Here is a 19,976-nt window from a genome sequence, read left to right on the forward strand (position 1 = left end):
GCTGGGAACCAATGGTGCACTCTGTAAGAGAACAGAATCTGTGCACAGTGGAACAACCCAACACCACAGCATGAAGCCTTTGGGGATTCTTCACACTAACAGAAAGAAAATTCTACCATGTTCAAGTCTCTCTTCTTTGGCTACAACTAAATCCTATTCTAATTAAGATAACTTCTATATGGATAATCAATCATATAGACACTTCTTTCTCTCGACACCTTCCATCAGTTTCTTTGCTGCTTCTTTTCCTGCTCCCACTCACTTCTCTACTATATTTTCCCAATATTACATTTTCAGTCTTCTCTGCTCCTCTCTCCTGAAGTTCTACAACATTCCTTTTAAAATCTACATCTGATCTTTTGAGCTCCAAATGTATCTCTAGCAGCTTATCATTCCACTAGAATAAGATAGCTATACAAAAATGTAACTTATTTTTAAAATAAAATGGTAAAGTGATGGTAGTAGCAGTTATCTGGGAGGTGATAATATATATACAACTAATATTTACTGAGCTCTTAATATTTGCTAGGTATTACTCTAAATCTAAAAGCTAATCCCTAACACAATTTCATCAAGTAGGGAGCTTTAGTACCAGCTCTATCTCTTAAAAATGGAGGAAGCTGCAACCAAATAACTCAATTAGGATACATACTAACAAACATTTATTCAAACCTATGCTTCCTGAACCCACTGTCTTAACCAATGCACACTCAGAATACCCAGATCCAAGGTGCTAACCCAGCCTAGAACTTCTTTAAATATTTTCAACAGTCCCAGTAATTACTCAAAAACTTTCTCCAATCATAAACTTCATGACTCTGCAGATTAATTTTTTAGAAACTACCAAATATCACTTATAAAAAGTAGGTAAATAAGATGGGTGGTCAGGCAGAGTTAACAGTCCTTTAGAGTCAAAGGATATACCCATCAGTTGCAAGATTAGTTTTCTGGTATGCTTCTACTGCCCTAAAATCAGTTCCAAAACACCATCACCAAGAATATATATTTGCTAGGATAATTTCATGACCTCAAAAACAGAGTATGAGGAAGCACCCATTAAGATTAATGAATATTTAAAACTACCACATAAATAATATATTTAAAACTTAACAAATTAGAAACTGAAATCATCTTTCTCCCAGACCTGAGATTCTTTCCCAATGCCATTATCAATGACACAATATGCTTGATATACACACTCCCAAATGTGTCTTCTGACTCTCCAGTTTCTCTAGCTCCATTACTCTACTGCTCTTCCTTGACACCTCCTTTCTATGTGCACATCACCACTACTACTGAACCCTCTCCAGTCAATCCACAGGGTTATAGCATAGAAAACCACCAAAACTTCTTTTCTCAGACTCTGCTCTCAACAGAAATTCTGTCATTTATGGGATCACATTCAGTTAGGGTTTGGGTAATTTATACATAAACACATCAAGACCTAAGATATAGCTAAGTAGAATACTTGTGAAAATACACAAAGTCCAGGGTTTAACACCCAGCACCACAAAAAAAAAATGATTAATAGAAAAACTTTTAAGAACTATTAGTGACAAATAACTATCAGACTAGTCTAAATTCTGCTGCCAACTGAATGCACCACAAACATGAAACAGAAAGCCTCTCCTTGTCAGGGCTGAGGGTGTGGGCAAGGTATAGAACACACACCCTGCAATCTCAAGGCCTTGGGTCCACACCCAAACAACAACTTTTCATTTTCAGAAAGGTTCAAATTTAGGAATTACAGAGCCAGGCAGTGGCAGTACACGCCTTTACTCCCAGCATTCAGGAGGCAGAAGCAAGTGGATCTGTGAACTGGAGGCCACCCTGGTCTACAGTGGGAGTCCTAGGACAGCTAGGGCAAAACAGTGAGACACTGCCTCAAAAAACAAAGTTTAGGAACTATGAACAGGAAATCATGAACTTAAAAAGCTGGCTGTACCTAGAAAGTTTGATTATGGGTTGATTTTATTTCCTGATTGGCCAAATTATCTACAGTAAACATTTATCTCATCACTTACAAAAATAAGACTGTTGTTTTAATGTGATGGGAGTCAAAGGCCAAGTACAGAAACTGATTAACTTAAGTTAAAAAGAGAAATAATGGCCAGTACAGTAGCCCATGCCTATAATCTTAGCAATTTGGAAGGCTGAAACAGGATGGAAACCATGAATTTGGAGGTAGCCTGGTAGGTTTCAGGCCTTACACTGTATGTAAACCCAGTATCAGCTTGTTGGCCAGCCAGCTAGATGAAAAATGACAAGTTTTAGGTTCAGTGAGAAGCCCTGTTTCAAAGGAATAAGATGGAATGTAATAAAGCAAGACACACAACCTATTCCTCTGGACTTCCAAGTGCACACACATGGATGTGTGCACACATACACTCATGCACACACTCATGCACTTGTAAAAGGAAAAATAAAAGGAAGAAAAATAAAAACAGAAAATAGTTTGGATATGTAGCTCAGTAGTATTTGCTTATGAACAAAATGGTTGGTATTCATTAAGTTTTGGAGTGCCATGCCACACAACAAAAGCTAACTGGGGGATGGGGACAAAAGCCAAACAAAAAACCTTTACCAGTTCAATGGCTTCATATAGAGTACACTCCCCCCAAATCAAGCTTTTCCCGATTTTAAGGATGTCCAAAAAAACAGTGTACAACAGGGAAGATCTGTTTAAGCAAGACAATCTCCATTCAGGGGGTCTAACAATTCACCTCAAACACACTCTAAGTACCTACTGTACATGAAATACTTGGTAGCTCCTAAGACAGAGATGGGTAACATATGGTCTGTATCTAGCAATAAAAGCAGATATATAAATAGTTCATGGAAGTGTTAAAATAGGTATAGAAAGATGACTACCACCAATGGTTAACTTACAGTATAATTTTGGACTTACACTTTTTTTCTTTAAACAAAACAGAATTTCAGTGAGAAAACTTTTGCCGAGAGGGAAATATCCCACATGCCTTTTATGTGCTGTTTAGGTCTTGGGCTTATGTACATTTTGTGTTTTAACTTCTGAAGTTGTCTGTGCCACCTACATTTTCTACAGTAACATGCATTAGTATTTTTCACAAAAGTATTTTTAATAAGTGTTGTTGAATTTTCTAAACTGTGTTTAAACTATACTGTAAAAGGTCAAGTAAGTAGTTAAAATGACCATAATACAAATATTTGGTGGTTCTACACTGAATATATAAAGTATATTTACTGCTTAAGGGAAAATGGTGATGTAAAAACTGCAGGAGCATGTTACTTTACTATCCTGCTTTTCCTTCCTTTCCTGGAGAAGTACAAATGCAAGATCTCAAGTACAAGACACAAGCAGACTCAGTAAGCTCAGACCTGACAACTGTTCTCACTCACTCACTAGCCCTTTAACTCTCCATCTCTCATTTCACCAATGACCTAGAGCTGCCCTCTCTGCATTTCTGATTAGCCACTTCCTAAGAGGCTGTGGCTAGTGTCCTGCCTGATGTGTCTGTCTCTTCTCTGACGGCCCCTCACTCTGCCTACTGTGTTATGAGATAGTATCTTTGTCAGATTCTTTACTCTTCCATGTAGTTATTAACACTATTTCAAAACATTTTTCCTTTCATTTTTAAAGTAGAATTGGTAGTATTATGTCCATTTTCTATGAAAACAGAAAAAAGACTACAGGTATAAAGCTGACAAGATTTAAATCTAAGTACTTCCCCTTCTTTCTTTAATTCTCTTGTGAAATTCCATAGCAAAGAATTCGAAACAGCCCAACCATAAGCTAAAAGTAACAGATATTCAGAGTACTTCTTAAAAAGCAAATTTATTATCAAAGAATACTACACACCTTTCACCCACATTTTCAATTCTGAATCAAGTTTGATGTTAGGTCATTAGTGGTCAGCATTTAGTCATTCCAGATGTTTGTATCATCATATGCAGTTAATCCACTTGCTCAAAAACCTCACGATACTTTATATACCAGAACCTGCTGACTTCAATACTGCATCTTTCCTTTTTTTCCCCAGTATATTGCTTCTTTATGTCTGCTTTTATCCCCAATCCTAAATTGGCCATGTTTGGCATAAACAACAGAGGCAACAAATAGTAATAAAGTGTGGTGAGTTTGAAATATGGTTAACTACACAGAAAGCTAACATGATATAGTGAAAAAGCACACCACAGACTAGGGAAAAAATGGTGTATGGCTTATTCAGAGAAGAAAACTCTCTCTAAATGCAGGCTTGCAGCCACTGAACAACACCCTATAACTTTTCTCCTATCTAATGCTCTGACAACTAAATTTCTCTGTAATTCAATAAGCTCTTAGGAAGTTACCCAGGCTTCATCCATCCTGCCAGGCTCATTCATGTTTTCCCTGCAAGCTAAGAGCACCTTTTCTGTTGAGTAGCACAGAAGTTGTGTCCTCTTTCAACACATCAATAGTCTACTTTTCATTTTTATGGAAATCTACTATAAATACAATCAACAATGAAATGTTTAAATTATAACTCAGGTAAGTGGTTGGTCCTATAGGTGGCCAGTTTTATATATTATATGAGGGCTAGCTTCATAAATTTTTAATTAAAAATCTATACTTTTACTCTTGGCACTGTTTCATTTACTTATATCTAATGAGGTAAATGAATGCCAAATTTTAAAAAAATGTCAGATATCTGTGAATGAAGTTAATGAGAATAGGTCACAGATTCAAACTCCATGAGGGCCAATTAGCTTTGCAATGTTTCAGGCTCCATAGTCCCAGTCAACCACCTTAACCTTGGGTAACAAAGAAACACACTGATTGTGTGAAACAAGAGAGTAATTATTATAATCAAAATCCGTAACTGTCATAAAATAATAAAAACTAAAAGTACTAATATGAGCAACTCTATTTTCTCCTAAACTTGACTAATATATGCCTATCTCATATCTCTTTTCAACCATAAAGCCTAATATCCCTACTTTACTGATGATGTGAAGTGAATTCAAAAGTAGGAACTAACCCTACATCCAGCAGAGAAAGACTGTATACAGAACTTTGACTCCAAAGCTTACGGTGTTGCCACAATACAGTATGGCCTCACCTACTTATGTCATATAGCATAAGATAATAAAATGTTCCTAATGTTCCTATTCATCAATCACTGAGCATCTACTATGTATGCAGTTATGAATGAAATCTACCTTCCAAAGTCCTTTTAAGTAAAAAGGAGTCAAACAGCAAGTTTTTGAAACAAAGGAAACAACACAATATGCACACGGATTTTAATATACATAACTTTCTACTATTATAGCTATATAAATATATACATACTTGTGTCAGTATATATACATATATACATGTGTATACACACACTACAGTGCAAAAAAAAATCATGCTGAAGCATAACTAAAGGTAAGAATGAATCTAAAAAGAAGAGGGTACAACATGAAAGAGAACAATTCTTGGCCTTTTGGTGAAGATAAAGTATACACACACACACACACACACACACACACACACACACACATATATATTTTAAAAAAGGAATAAAGGAAAAATACACACACACACACACACACACACACATATATTTTAAAAAAGGAATAAAGGAAAAATATCCTTAACAACATCTGAAAAAACTAAAAATAGTATTTCAATTCTTTATTTTGATGTTGTTTTATTTTTTCAAACCAGGTAGCCCTGGCTGTTCTGGAACTTGCTTTGTAGACCACACTGGCCTTAAACACTGGCATGCACTACCACCACTCAGCATATTTCAACTCGTTATCCATAAGGTTTTGCCCTAACATAGCCGGGCATGGTGGGGGTGAGTGGACAAAGAGATAGTTGGATCTCTGGAGTTCAAGGCCAGCCTGGTCTACAGGGCTGTTACACAGAGAAAATCTGTTTAAGATTTTACCCTGATCAACAAATCATGTCTGTAAGGCTATCCTCCTTGGCTTCTCTAAACTTATTCCTTACAGATAAAGAGAGAACCAGGATGTCAGCAAAGGTAATCACTAAGTTTCTACCTTTTAAAAAATGAGGGTCACTGTAACAGGAAAAAATAAAAGACCCAGAGACTGATACTGGGGTTCAAGCTTCAAGCTGAAGATCAGAAAAGCAAAGCAGTCAGTCACCAGCTCTCACCTTTAGCTCAGACTGAAGGTGCTGATCCACGATGGAGCTCTTCACCAAGCCTCAGACTGCTGTCTCTCCTCAGTGTGGCTGGAGAACGAAAAGCCTGAGACCTTGCTCCTTTCCTTTATACAGTCTCTAATGTTGGGATTAAAGGTGTGAGCTATAATTCTCTTTTACACTGATTCACTCTTGAGTGGATCTGGGTGGCCTTGGACTCACAGAGATCTGGCTGTCTCAATCCTGAATCCTAGGATTAAAGGTCTGTAGTACCACCTCCTGGCTTCTGGCTGCTGGGATTAAAAGTGTGTGACTGACTTCTATGGCCTGTAACTAACAAGGCACAAGAAAAATTGAAATCTCCAGAAAAATATTAACTAAAGCACATACCCAGCAATCATTTCACAACAGCACTGTAGGAAACCCTAATAGTTTAAAAAAAAAAAAAAAGGCAATCATACACACATTTAAGACAAGCTCAAGAGATCAATCTGCCTCTTGTGCTGGAATTAAATAAAGGCTTTTCTTGGTGGTGGTGGCTGTTACTGTTAGTACTAGGGAGAGAACCCAGAACCTAATGCACTCTTTTATCACTCAACTATACATCTCAACCCTTGCAATGTTTATTAAAAATGAAATTATTATGAAGAAAATCTGTAATTTTGATAACTTTTTTGGTTTGTTTGACCTAATACACTTTCCTTCCATCCTTGTTTTCTCTAAACCATATTTAAATTTTTTCCAATCAACAATTTCAAACAAATTTATAAATTACTATATCCCAAATCCTTTCGAAGTTTGCAAACTTCTCTACAAGGGCGGGAGGGGGGGGGTCCCACAGATACAATAAGCAGCCATTCAGAATCTTAAATCTTTACAGTCAGAAAACAGACTACAATATTAGCTATTTATATTCTGAGTCCTCTGAGGAAAGACCCCTAGCAAGTACACACCAAACAGCTAAAGTACCTGCTACATGAGCAGGACGTGAAAAGGCGGGGGAAACCCACAATGGCTAAACAGTGGGAAGAAGTTCAGGACCAAGCCGGGGAGCTCTAAGTCTTAGGAAGTGCTTGTTACCTGGAGTGCTTACAAGACAAGTTGTTGTTACAGAGAAAGAGGGGAGTCAACTTAAAGAAACTGTGTGGAAGGCAGTCCACATTCTGATGGGCCCTGAAGTTTTAAGTTGACTCCACAGGTGGCAGGGCCCTAATGTCATCTCTCCAGTAGAAACCTAACATAACATTTGTATCTTTCGTCTCAGTTTCCAAAGAGATCATTTATTACCTCACCTTCATTAAGACATGAACGTGATTTTAAAATGCAACTGGCCTGGACAGAACAAAGGGGAGAATACTAAAGCTTTAGTTTAAACAGGCGTTAAAGTCCAAACGTTTCACATGTACATCATTTCTGCTGAAACCCACAAAACTGAAGGCAGAGTACCAAAAAGCCTGTCCCCCCCCCCCTTTTTTTTTTTTGTTTCAGACAGGGAAACCAAAAAGATCACCACCAGTCCAGCATGGGGCCGACCCATCATCCTCTCGGGATCCAGACACTAAACCCCTGTGCTCCTTCCCTCAAAACTCAGATGCGGCGAAAAAGAAGTTTTAAGGGATTGGAAGTTTTCCGAGGACCGCCCAAGAGCAGGAAGTACACACTACTTTATAAACGGCTCACTGACAGTCCATAGCCCGGGGCTCCGGGCAGCGGAGCAGACGTGCCACCATCGAGCACTGCCCGGGAGCCTGCGATCCAGAGGTCATCTCGGAGCGACCTCGGTGACCCACAGGCCGGCAGCCCACGGGGGTCCCACAGACCCCGCTACCTGTTGACACACTACAGGGAGAAGATCCCTGCGAGAAGCATTAGGGCTGAGGCTCGAGGCCGGCAGGGCCTGCGAAGCCTGAAAGACAGAAGGGACCTGAGGGGCCCTCCTGTCCCGGGGCCCTTCGGGGTCGAAGGGCGGCAGCGTCCTAATAACCCCCGCCCCAGGCGGTGGCCTGCCCCGAGAGTCACGTGAAAAATAAAACCAAACAAACAGAGGGTCCTATCCCGGGCGGGAGGGGAGAAGCCAGGGCAACCAGCCCCAGCTCAGGGTGCGAAAGAATCGGGGGCAGGGGTTCGTGGTTACCGGGACGCCGTCGCTCTCCGCTTCCGCTGCCACCATGAAGCGCCTGCTCTTCCGCTCGCCGCTGGGGTGCGCGCCAGGCCTTGGCTCCGCCCGCACCGCGGCGCCTCCTGGGAGTTGTAGTCTTTGTGAGGTCTGGTTACGTCACGTAGGGGCGGGGCTGGAAAATGGAGAGGGCGGGAGGGCGTTAACGCCCCTCTATCTCCAGTATCGTCCGTCCTCCATCTCCACCCTCAGCTGTGAACGTGCTCAAATCTCCTCACGTCCTACTCAATCATACCATGTCTTTTCCCCCGTCCACAGGCGAGTTTCTTCGAGCGTAATCTACGCTTACTGTCTCCACTTCCTTCCTTGTGTGTGCTGTGTTCTACACTGCAGCTTCTGCCCCCGCGGAAAATGTCCTTGTTGCAGCCAGTGTCCTTGTCGCCAAACCCACTAGAGGTATTTTCAGGCTGTCTAACTTGAGCATTACTCATTTGTTGCTGTTGGACATTATCATTTATTTTCTATGACACTATCCAGCTTTGCCTTCCTCATTCCAAACTGTTTGACTCCGTCTCTTCCTATAATTCTTTTTGTCAAATTCTCCTTTTAAATACTGTTCTCTGCAGTTCTTAGAATGGGGGCAGAGGGAGCCCAGCTCCGCCCCTTTTCGCCTTAGCTTACTGTACTCCCAGCTTCTAGACAGCCTTGTCTCCTTGCTGTCTTGCTTGTCAAAAATGGCTGGAAAGCTTTGGTGGGCTAAGGGTATAGACCAGCGATTGCCTAACAAGTGGGGGGGGGGGTTCTGGGTTCAAGCTTCCAACACTATAAAAGAAAAAGAAATATTTGAAAAGTATAGACTGTCTCTCCTCTCTGGCCACTGACGTTTGCTCTTTCTTCCCTTTGGTTTGTCTCCATCGCCTCTTCATCCGTGTTGGAATGCTAACCAAACCGTGAAGATTCTCTAACTCTGGCTCTTGAGTCTTACATTTCCACTGCCAGTTATTTAATTCCCAGCTGCTTCGCTTCTTAGCTGATTACTGTCCCCTTTACTGCTCCCAGTGCCACTGTGGGGTCCTCCCCACTGCCAAAGGCCAGTTTGTATAAATAACCAATTTAATCAAGGCATGTTTGTGTTAAAAATCCTGTGAAGACACCATTTAATTGAGTTTGAGAGAAGGGATGAAGGCCAACACCTTGGATAGCTTTTATAAAATAGGAGTCCCAATCCACTACTCTCCTTCCCATCTCTTAAGAGGCCCAAAGAGAGAAGACATAGCAATCTCATTATAGGGCACATAGGTATGAGCCTCCTTAAAAATCCCTCCCCCTCCCCAGTGATTTGACCATCAAAATCATTGTATTTTGTACCAGTGCTAGGGGCTGAAAATAACAGAAAGAACAGTTCCTACCCCTGTGAAGTTTATATTACCATACAAAGAGACAGATACTAATCAAATAGTTCCATATCAAAAAGCAAAAGCAGCAACAGCAACAAAACACAACCATCAGCTTCACTGGGAATTGTGGAAGAAATGTAACCTGTCCTTTCCTCTTTCTCTACTACTGCCACAGCCTAGGTTAGTGTACTGACTGTGTGTCAACTTGACACAAGCTAGAGTCATCAGAGAGGAAGGAGCCTCAGCTGAGGAAATGCCTCCATGAGAAACAGCTGTGGGGCATTTTCTCAACTAGTGATCAGTGGAGGAGGCCACAGCCCATGATGGGTGGTGCCATCCCTGGGCTGGTCTTGGGTTCTATAAGAAAGCAGGCTGAGGGCTGGAGAGATGGCTCAGCTGTTAAAGGCTAAGCTCACAACCAAAAATATAAGAAAGCAGGCTAGCAAGCCAGGAAAAGCAAGCCTCACCATCAACTCCTGCCTCCCCATTCCAGCCCTGCTTAATTCAGTTCCTGTTCTGACTTCCTCCAATGACAGATCTGGAAGTGTAGGCTAAATATACCCTTTCCTCCCCAACTTGCTTTTGGGTCATGGTTTTTTTTTTTTTTTTTTTTTTTTTTTTTTTTTTTCCATCACAACAATAGAAACCCTAAGACAGTCAGGATCTGTGTTCCTCAGTCTAAGAAAAAAAGTCAGACCTGGAGAAAGCCAGACTGTTTGAGGCTTGGATTAAGTCATGTGCACGTGCCTAGGGAAGCAGAGGTAGGCTGAGTAGGTAAACCAGAACAATTAAATGTGGGCCACTGGGAAGCAGAGCTGTGTTAACTAGTTTAGCAGAATTGGGCTTGAGCCAACAAACCACAGATTCTGCAAAACACACTTCATCCACCAAGCCTTTGTTGAGTATCTGCTACCCATGGTGAGTTATTAAAACAACTGGCAAAAGGAAGTATTTGCACCACAAAAGTCAACAAATGACACAGCTGGTGTTCCTCATCTGCCACCCTCACCTCACCTAGCACCATCAGTCTTTGTCATAGTATTTACCCCTACATTATGTAATCTCAATACTTCTCTACTGGATGGATTCCACTCATCAACTTGGTCTAACAAGTACAACCGATAGTAAGTACTGTGTACCGAAGATTTAGCAAGACCCTTAGTGAAGAATTAATAAGCAAGGTCCTCACTGATTTTGGTATTTAACAGTCTAGCGGATGAGTCTGAACATGTCAAAGTCTCTACCTTCAAAGGAAACTGGGCTGCTGTACAATTGACTATTTCAGTAACTTTAACAAGGTGGCCCAAGGAGGCTTCTTTGAAGAGCTGACTGTCCTCTTAGCACTGGAGGATGAGAAAGAGACGGCTAAAGGGGAGACTCAAGCAGTGTTCCAGCCAAAAAAAGGGTTCAACTAACTGAAGAGTGAGGCTATTCAGGACAAGATGGTTAGTTTTGCTTCAGGGGACAGAATGTGTGCCACCGTGAGAACCCCAAATGAAATTATAGCCACCGAAGGGTTGAAATGGGGTACTATTATCTGGTTCACATTTTAATACAAACCGTCTTGCTTTTGTTTGAAGGACAGGAGTAGAGGTGGGGAGTCCTTGTATTGTAGTGAGGCCTAGCGCCAGCAGTGGGATGGAGAAAACTGGGGGAGTCTGACAAGACTTGCTCACAGACTGAATATAGTGGAGGAAGGGCTGGAGAGGAAAGGGTAGGACCACAGGTATTAATTCCCTGCATCCATATCGCCAGCCCTAGAATTGGGCCTGGCACATAGCAAGCATTCAGCTTTTGTACATTATACATTGTACAACGTACATTTGTACATTGTGTTTGCTAAACTGTGTCCCATTCCTTTAAAGTTGCTCAATTCAGGGTCTCTACTAGCCCATATTAATACTATTGTGCAAAATAGAAGGGCAAAGCACCTCTTCCTCCGGATGGGCACAACCCACTACCAGGATACAGACTACTAGCAGAGTATGGACCACATCCTATGCCCCATTTGCCCCTCAGTTGGCACCCTTTGGCAGTGCACAATCTGCCCAGCCACATATAGCTGGGCTTAACTCAGCATCCCTGGGAGGTAGTTTTGTGGCATCTAGCCCAGTATTCATGGAGAGAATTTGAGGTCCAGCGGAAGGAAGCTGCTTGCCTTGGGTCACCGGAGCTGCTGCTGTGACTGAGATTCAAACCTTTGCCATGGAAATCCCTGTGGGCTCTTTAGCCTTGGAGCCACATTGTCTCTTCCAAATCACTCAGCCCATCGATAAAAAAGCTAAATTCAAAATGGTGACTCCACTTCCTAGAGTTTCTCATCTGTCTGTTACTATTGTTAGAGTATTTCACATTTACATAGCATCCAATATGTGTTCTGTACCTTACAAAATACAATAAAGGAACATGAAACCCGAAGACCTTCCTTTTTTAAAACAGAGTAAATGGGGAATGGCTGGTTTAAAGGGCCCTTAGCGCTGAATGAAAATGAGCTGTGGCATATTGGTTTAAGATGACACTGTAAGCAATACCAAAAATAATAAGAGCTCATATGCAAGGTGCTTTTCCTTCCCATCCCCAACCAGAAGAAAGAGAGGGCTATTGGAACAGCTGGCTCCATAAATGTAAATTAGGGAGAAGGTCACGGAGTGGAGGTTCCAAGGACACAAGGAAGAAAAAACATCATCCTGAATGCAGAAAATCCCTCCTTTAATAAATAATAACATCTAGTGGATAACAAGTGCTTAGTGTGTGCGGGATCAGTGCCAAACCCTTTGTACACTGATCCAAGTCAGTCCTCATTCGGTCTTATTGTATAGGGTCCATATGTACTGTCATTTCCCACTAGAGGAAACTGAGGCACAGAGGGATTGCATATATGCCCGAAGCCATGGAGCTAATAGGCTTGAGATTTGAACTAACACCATCTGGCTCCAGAGCTCTCAATAGCTACACTAGCATTCCACCACTTCATTGCTCTATGCTTCCTAATGCCAGGTCCCCTGTTTCAGCTCTGTGACCCTCTGGAGTCCTGGGATAGCTAGCAGAGGTTGGGGGACTTTAACAAAGTCATCTCCAGCCTAGTTTCAAAACAGACAGTCCTGAAGAGATGTGTCTGCAAGGAAATGGGCAGAGATAGGTTGTGTTGGAGATAAGTTCTAATCCAGCTGGGGAACATTTCACAGAACTCTCCGAATACAATGTCATAATTACCCATATGGTATGGTAGATGGAAGAGACAATGTTATCAGGATAGAGGGACTAAATAAGCCTTCTTCCTGGAAGCACACACTCTGATCGGTGCCTCCTAACATAAGAAATCTTTCCTTTTGTGGATTTCTGCTCACAAATACCAAGAATCCAAGTTTCACTGGGCTTTTAGGGGTTGACCGATCCCCTTCTGCCTAGTATTTGTAAGTACTGCTATTAAAACAACATGGTATAAGCCAATGCTGGAGAGTTTGTAGCACATCAAGAGGCCAGGGCATCTGCAGATAGTTCTTGGGTCAATTCCTTTCTATTACAGTGACTCCATACCCTAAAATTTAATGGGAGCCCAGAGGACTCCCCAGTTCTCACTGAAACCACCATAAAAAAAAAGCATACTACCTTGTTCAACCTCAGAACTGTGGGGTCACAGCACCTGACATAGTTTTCACTTGTCATCATATATATGTACCCATATTCACTTCCTGAGGTGTGTGTGGTTAAGCCTATGCTATGCCACAAAGCCTACTCGGAGAGACAAGCTCAGTGACTTTGTGTCCATATTCACTCTGGATCATCTGAGAAGGACTTGGTCCCTGAGAAACATAACCTATAACCAGTCTGGACATTTCACATCATCACTACTCTGTGTTTGACACCATCAAGACCTAACTCTCAGTACTTCTCAATTCACCGTGCAGTCAGGGGTGTCTCTGGCACTTAGCTATGTCTGTGCAAACATCCAGCAGGAGCTGGAAGGCAAAATACTATATACAGGAAACAAATCTGAGACCAGGGTCCTGAAGAGCACCTTAGATGAGTCACTAAAACTCAACTGCAAATGAGACCCACCAAGACCACTTACCACACTGGCTAATTGAGATCACCAAGTTACACAATAGCCATTAAATTATTAAACTATAAAGAACGAACAAGGAAAAGGGAGATACACATTACATAAAGTTTTGCTCAGATGGGACAGATTCAAACAGGGATCATACAGGGATTTAAATTACAATACCAGAGGCAATGAGATGGCTCAGTATAAGAGGGTGGGGGTAGGGGTGCTTGCTGCCAAGTGTGGCGACTTGGATTTGATCCTTGAACCCCGCATGATAGGTAGAAGGTAAGAGCCAATTCCTACAAGTTGTCCTCTGACCTTCACACAGGTGCTGTATAGTACGCAGGTGAGCACACACACACACACACACACACACACACACACACACACCAAAATAACTCCCTAAACAATATAGGTTATCTATTTAGCTCTTGGTTGACTCTCAGGGACTGAGGATCAACCCTTATTGCTGAAGAAACCACACACTTAGGGTACAAGACTTGGATGACTTGCCTAGATCTGACTTAGAAGGCTCTTCCTTGAGGTCTAGTTTCCATGGTTCAAGAAGATGCCCGGGGGGGGGGGGCAGGGAACAAACAGTCTTACCAGCTGCAGCACCTATGTACCACAATCACCAGCATGGCGCAAAGGTGCAAGAACTGGCACTCACGACAGCTGTCTAATTAGACTTAAGGCCCACTGAATAGGTGGGAAGCCTAGCCAGCTTCCCAGGGGCTGGTGAGGTTAAAGGCCTTAGAAAAGAAACTGCTACTGCCACTTTATCAGGCCAGCATCATCCTTCACCACACTCTACATCTCATACCTAGAAATAAGTGTAGCTACCACCCCTCATCAACGAAGCTCCTTTGTACAACAAATGGAGACCACCTCAGACAACACCTGGACATAATGCAGTCTTCCCCAGCTGCAGCATCTATGAACCACAATTCAGAATGACAAGATATGCACAAAGGTGCAGGAACTGGTACTCGCACACTGGTGGTAGCCAGCAGCAGTCTAACTGGACTTGAAGCCCCCTCAACTAGAGAGACCATGGGGATCCCAGCGCCAACAGATATATCTACACCACAGCTCAGGCATCTATCTGTGGCTCCGGGAAGATTGCAGAAGAGGGGGTGGGAAGACCGTAGAAGCCAGAATGCCAGGAAGGCTGCTGTGAAACAGTCTCTCCTAGAAATGTCTGCAGAAGCATGATGCAACTACAGCAGTATCAGTGGACATGTTAACTCAGAATGGATAATTTTCCTTGGACCCCAGCTCTAGACCCCACAAAGAACTACAAGAACTAATGGTTGCTGAGAGAGGAAGATTTAATCTCTCTCTCTCCTAGGAATGAGTTCCCTTATTGGTTGTCCAATGCAGAGTGGTCAACCTTGAAACCATATGCACACAAACAACAAAAACAGACTCAGAAGAGAGTGTGTGTGTGTATGCATACATTTGTGTATACGTGAGTGTATAACAAATATAAACAAAGAAGCTATTAAGCTATTAACTTGGGGGGCATGGGAGAGGTCTGAAAAAGAGTAACTGGAGAGAGGAAAGAGAAAGGGGAAGTGATATAATTCTATTTCAATTAAAAGCATTAAAAATGCAAAAGAATTAAATTACAACACTGATATTGTCCCCCTAGGAAAGAAAGAGAGACGGAGTGACTCTTCCTCACAGTTTCTTTTCAGGATGCAATGCTTCAGCTCCAGGCGAGGTCAGTGGCTTCAGCACTCTGAAAGGTACAGCTCCCATCAAGGGCTCCTGGGGGCAGTACCTTGTATATAGCAGAGACTTGTCAAACACCTGAGATAAATTATGTGTTTTAATCAACAAAACACCAAGGTGAAAATGGGCTATTCTTGTCACAAACAATTACATTTTCAATGACATCCTAGAATTTTTGATTCACTCTCTAGCCTGGGACTTTGGGGCCACGATTTCACCCACAGAATGCAAGAGAGCAATCTGCTAGAACTTCCTGGCCTCTGAACCTGCCTGTCACCTTGACCTACATGGGCTGGTAACTCAGGTCATCTTCACAAAACTTCTGCAGCCTCTCTGAGATAATGGGTCATCCCTGCCTCCCTCCTTTGACCCTGTCAGAGTCCCTTGTGCTCTGCCAGCCAGAGTGAGTGTCATCATTAAACACCGTGTGTGGCCCCCAGGCCCACAGTTATTGCATAAGATAGTCCTCTGTGCTTTTAGCAAGCCTTTGGAACAGGAAACAAAGGAACCAAACCATAGGGAAACAAGCACCCAGCAACTTTAATTTACACACTCATTCTTCCCAAACATACTCTTTCTTATTCCTCTACCTGCAGAAATAATTGTGCAGAGCTTATGACGAATTGCCCAGGAGTGGACAGAATGTCACAAAAAGCAATTCCACTTGACCTGTTTATCTCCCTACACCTCAAAATAGTTAAGACCTCCAACTATCTAGCCTGGATTTAAACTTAGCTTTGCTAATTACTGGCTGGGAAACTTTAAGTTAGTTACTTAACCTTTCTGTGTCTTGGTTCTCTGATGCACAAACTAATAGTGGCCTAACAGAAGATGGACAAGGGTTGAGAGAATTAAATGACACAATCTATGTAAAGTGCCTGGGTCCATAAATGATAGCTGGTTTGTGAGCAGTTCAATCTTAAAGATGACAAATCCATTCTATTTAAATCTTCTGAGGGCTGGATTTGTTCCAGGACAGTCTGGCAAGGGAGGGTGTGTCGTGGCCACTCTAGAGTTCTGTCTGGAGACATAGACAACTGGTGTCATCGACCTTTGGTGCTAATCTGGGTCCATCACTCACCAGCCCTGGCCCCAGCCTAAGTAGCTCATCTTCCTAAAGTCTTATGTCCCCAGTAGAGCTAGCAGTACTGAGCTGCCTCGCAAGGGGGTGCCGAGAAGATCAATTCATGTTAGCAAAGTGCTTTGGAAATGTAACATGCTAAATATTAATGGGTCTCTCTGAGTGTCGGGAAATGTGCAATCTGAACTCTGCTCGGGTGGACTGAAGGCAGGGAGAGCAATTCTGGGCAGCCTGATTGCCACATCCTTATTCTGACTGGGAGGCGGTGCCATGAAGGAGGAGTGAGGGCTGCAAGCATGGGGGAAGGGCAGGGCTGCAGTGAGGTGAGGGTCCTGGAAGGAAGGCTGGGAGGAGGCAGAAACAATTCACAGAACAGTCCCAACCTGGAATGAGTTGTGAGAAAAAGCAGTAAAGTCCTTGGGTTTCTTTGTGAAAAGCAAATGTAAGCTCATTTAGTCTATGTTCCACGTCTGGGTCTCAGAGAGGACAGAGTTGTGAGAATCTGTTAGCCCTCAGAAGACTGGTTCTGCTCTTGACCTCCTGGCCCCGTGGGTAGGAAAATCAGAAGATGGCTTATCACACCTAGCCAGAACTTGCAGTTCTCAGTGTGACCTGGCATCAGGGAACTTCTGCTCACAATCTATAAGAAGATACCCCCGCAGTAGGATAGTGATCAACTGTCAGCTCTTCAAATAAGACACACAGCTAGTTTAAGCTGGGCGCTCCCCTCCCGGCATCCATAATGCTCTGTGCTTCTTTTTCTACGTGAACATAACAGACATGTCTATGTTCTGCCACGTTCTCTTAACATTATTGCTTCTAGCCTCACAAGACTATTCGACTGTGTGTGGCCAGAATATGCTAGCCCAGAGGCCAGGGCAGGCTGGAAGTGGCAGAGTTACTTAATGGGATGACAAAAGACAGCTTCTACAGTGTCTGTGGGAGATCCTCCATGGGACTGAGCCCACATCCCACAGTAGTGGCCTGCTCATTAGCACACCCTGTATTGGTTTTCACTTCTTCCCTGTCTGGCTTCTCTCTCTCTCTCTCTCTCTCTCTCTCTCTCTCTCTCTCTCTCTCTCTCTCTCTCTCTCTCTCTTGTGATTCATAGGACCTCTGCAACTTCTGTATACTCAGTCTAAGACAATACACACAACCTGCTGTATACACTACCTTTGCATCTCTCTTTCTTCTCAGTTATGACTAGTTGATAAAAGAGACTTTGCCCATTTACTATTTTCATATTGTGTTTTGCATTATGCCTAGAAGATATACGTTGAATGGATAAACGAGTGGCCTTGTATAACATTTTCTTCTATAACCTTAATAACAATCGAGGAACAAGAGGCTAAGAAGAAGTGAATACCCGTGACAACTGAACTTTCCAGATGTGGTCAAAGCTTGGCTTCTACTCTCTGACAGTTAGCCTGCCTGCCAGACTGGCTGCCCCTGAGAGCCCTGTCCTCCAACAGTTCTGGCCTGTGGGAATTCATCACCTCTGTTAGGACAGCAGCTTTTGCCATATATAAGTGAATGTTCCTTTCTTCTCATGCCAACTCTTCAGGCCTCGCTCTCTTCTGCTGTTCACATTTTTTAAAAAAAAATCCTGGCTGGCCATTTTTCATGCATTTTCTGCTGTGTTGCCTTTCTTTCTGACTTTTTAACTTTCTCCGTGCTAAAAGGGAAGAACATGAATTCAGAAGGGAAAAAAAAAAGTATCAAAAAAGCTGAAGCCAGAGTGTAAAGGCAGGAGTCCAGAGAAAGCTGAGAGCAGCTGAAGGGACTCGATGGCTTTGTTTGGAGGGGGTAGTCAAGAGAAGGCCGAAGTCAGGGTTAGTGGGAGGCATGGAAATGTGGGAGTAACAGACGAAAAGGTCAACCATACCAAATCTAGTGTGTATGTGCGTTTTACCTCCACCTACCTTTAGGAAAGTGTACAAAGTAGGACTTGTATGATAATCAATAGAGGGAACACAGAGTTCCTGCGGAGACAGAGACAGCACTTGAGCGAGGTCACATCAGACAATGCTACTATTGGCATCTGGGGAAAGAGAAACAGAAAAAGAAGGCGAGAGAACAAGCAATTACAACTGAAGAGTCTAGCGCATTCTGCCTGCCTTTCCACCCACCTAGCCTATGACCCAGCCAGAACAGGGGATGAGAGATAATAAAACAATGGCAAAAAGGGCTGAGCATGCTTAGCACACACAGGTGATAGTCTAAGGAACTCATGTATTATAATGAGTTTAGATTTAATGTAACCCTTTGAGGCAGGTGCTATTATTACCCCACTTCACAGATGAAGAAACTGATGCATAGAGAGGTTGAGTAACAGTCCGTACTCACATGGGAAGTAAGTGTTAGAGGCAGGATTCTAAATCAGCCCGCCTAACTCCAGCCCAGAACTATGTGGCCATATTATCCTATAGTGCCCTATAGTAGAGGGTATAAATTGCTGTCCCTTCAGCCCTAGTTCTCAACAATCTCCAATAAGAAAAGCACCCAGCCAGGCTGAGAGTATTCTGAGAGCCCTGCTTTTCAGAAACCAATTCCCTGGGTGCACAACTACAGCTCTGTTATCTGTTTTGATGCTAGGACATTCAGGTAAATTCTGGTGATAAGTCAATTTTACCTTTGCATGCTGACTTGAAAATGTAACCTCATTCTAGATGAGAATCCTTCACACGTTCAATTTGTTGCTACCTCAGCCTAGCTAGAAAATCTCCTAGACACTGGAAAGACTTGTAAATCTCAGAGCCATGGTCAAAATCCTTTGAGAAATCATAGGAAGTAGGAAATAACACAGGATTTCAAATGAGAAACTGTTTGGGTTCGTTTTCAAAAGGATTGAACGTGTGTTGAAACTACAAAGTGTATAGGGTGTTAATGTCCCCTGCTGTTAGTGTTTTAAAATTATTATTAATAATAGGTTATCAAAATTAACTCATACATTTATATCACCAATATTTATGTTTGCATTTGTTGTGTGTTAGGCCGTGTTCTTGGCACTGAGGATGCAGCCATAAACAAAACTAACACTCTCCAAGCTTTCATGAGCTCGCATTCACTGTGACAATACTACGGAAGTTTTAGATAGTCGTGGACACTATGGGTATGGACAGCAGAGTAGAGGGATTGCAGGTAAATGTGTCGTGGTGTATGGGAGGACTGGACTTTTGTATAGTTGAATGATGTAAAGGAACGAACCACAGGGAAGCCCAAAAAGTGGTCTAAAGAGGAAACACCAGTGTAAAAATCATAAATTGGGAACAAACAGGTTCACTGGACATCAAGACTGATGTCATCAGAAAAGAAAATGTAAGGTTTCGCATGAGCCATAAGAAGTCACTAAACATATTGTATGGAGTCCTAAGGGCCTGGGTCTCATTTCCAAATGCAATGGAAAGCCTGGAAAGGTCCAGAATGTAATGCCATCTGACTTGGTTAGTAAAGAGGTTACTCTGATTGCTATGTACACCCGA

At 42.5% G+C, this 19,976-nt stretch overlaps 1 protein-coding gene across 2 annotated transcripts in view; it reads right to left on the reverse strand.

Annotated features, from left to right (window-relative positions):
* Positions 1 to 8,411, reverse strand: part of R3hcc1l (R3H domain and coiled-coil containing 1 like) — an 81,720-nt gene extending 73,309 nt beyond the window's left edge. Inside the window, exon 1 of one of the 2 annotated variants that reach the window (XM_051199719.1) lies at positions 8,250 to 8,410. The gene's annotated coding sequence lies outside the window, so the exon portion shown is untranslated. Of the gene's footprint in view, positions 1 to 8,249 lie in introns of both variants that reach the window. The other variant, XM_051199721.1, reaches the window with a different exon arrangement.
* Positions 8,412 to 19,976: the final 11,565 nt, after the last annotated feature.

The sequence above is a fragment of the Phodopus roborovskii genome, unplaced genomic scaffold, assembly GCF_943737965.1.
Source record: "Phodopus roborovskii unplaced genomic scaffold, PHOROB, whole genome shotgun sequence".
Lineage (NCBI taxonomy): Eukaryota > Metazoa > Chordata > Mammalia > Rodentia > Cricetidae > Phodopus > Phodopus roborovskii.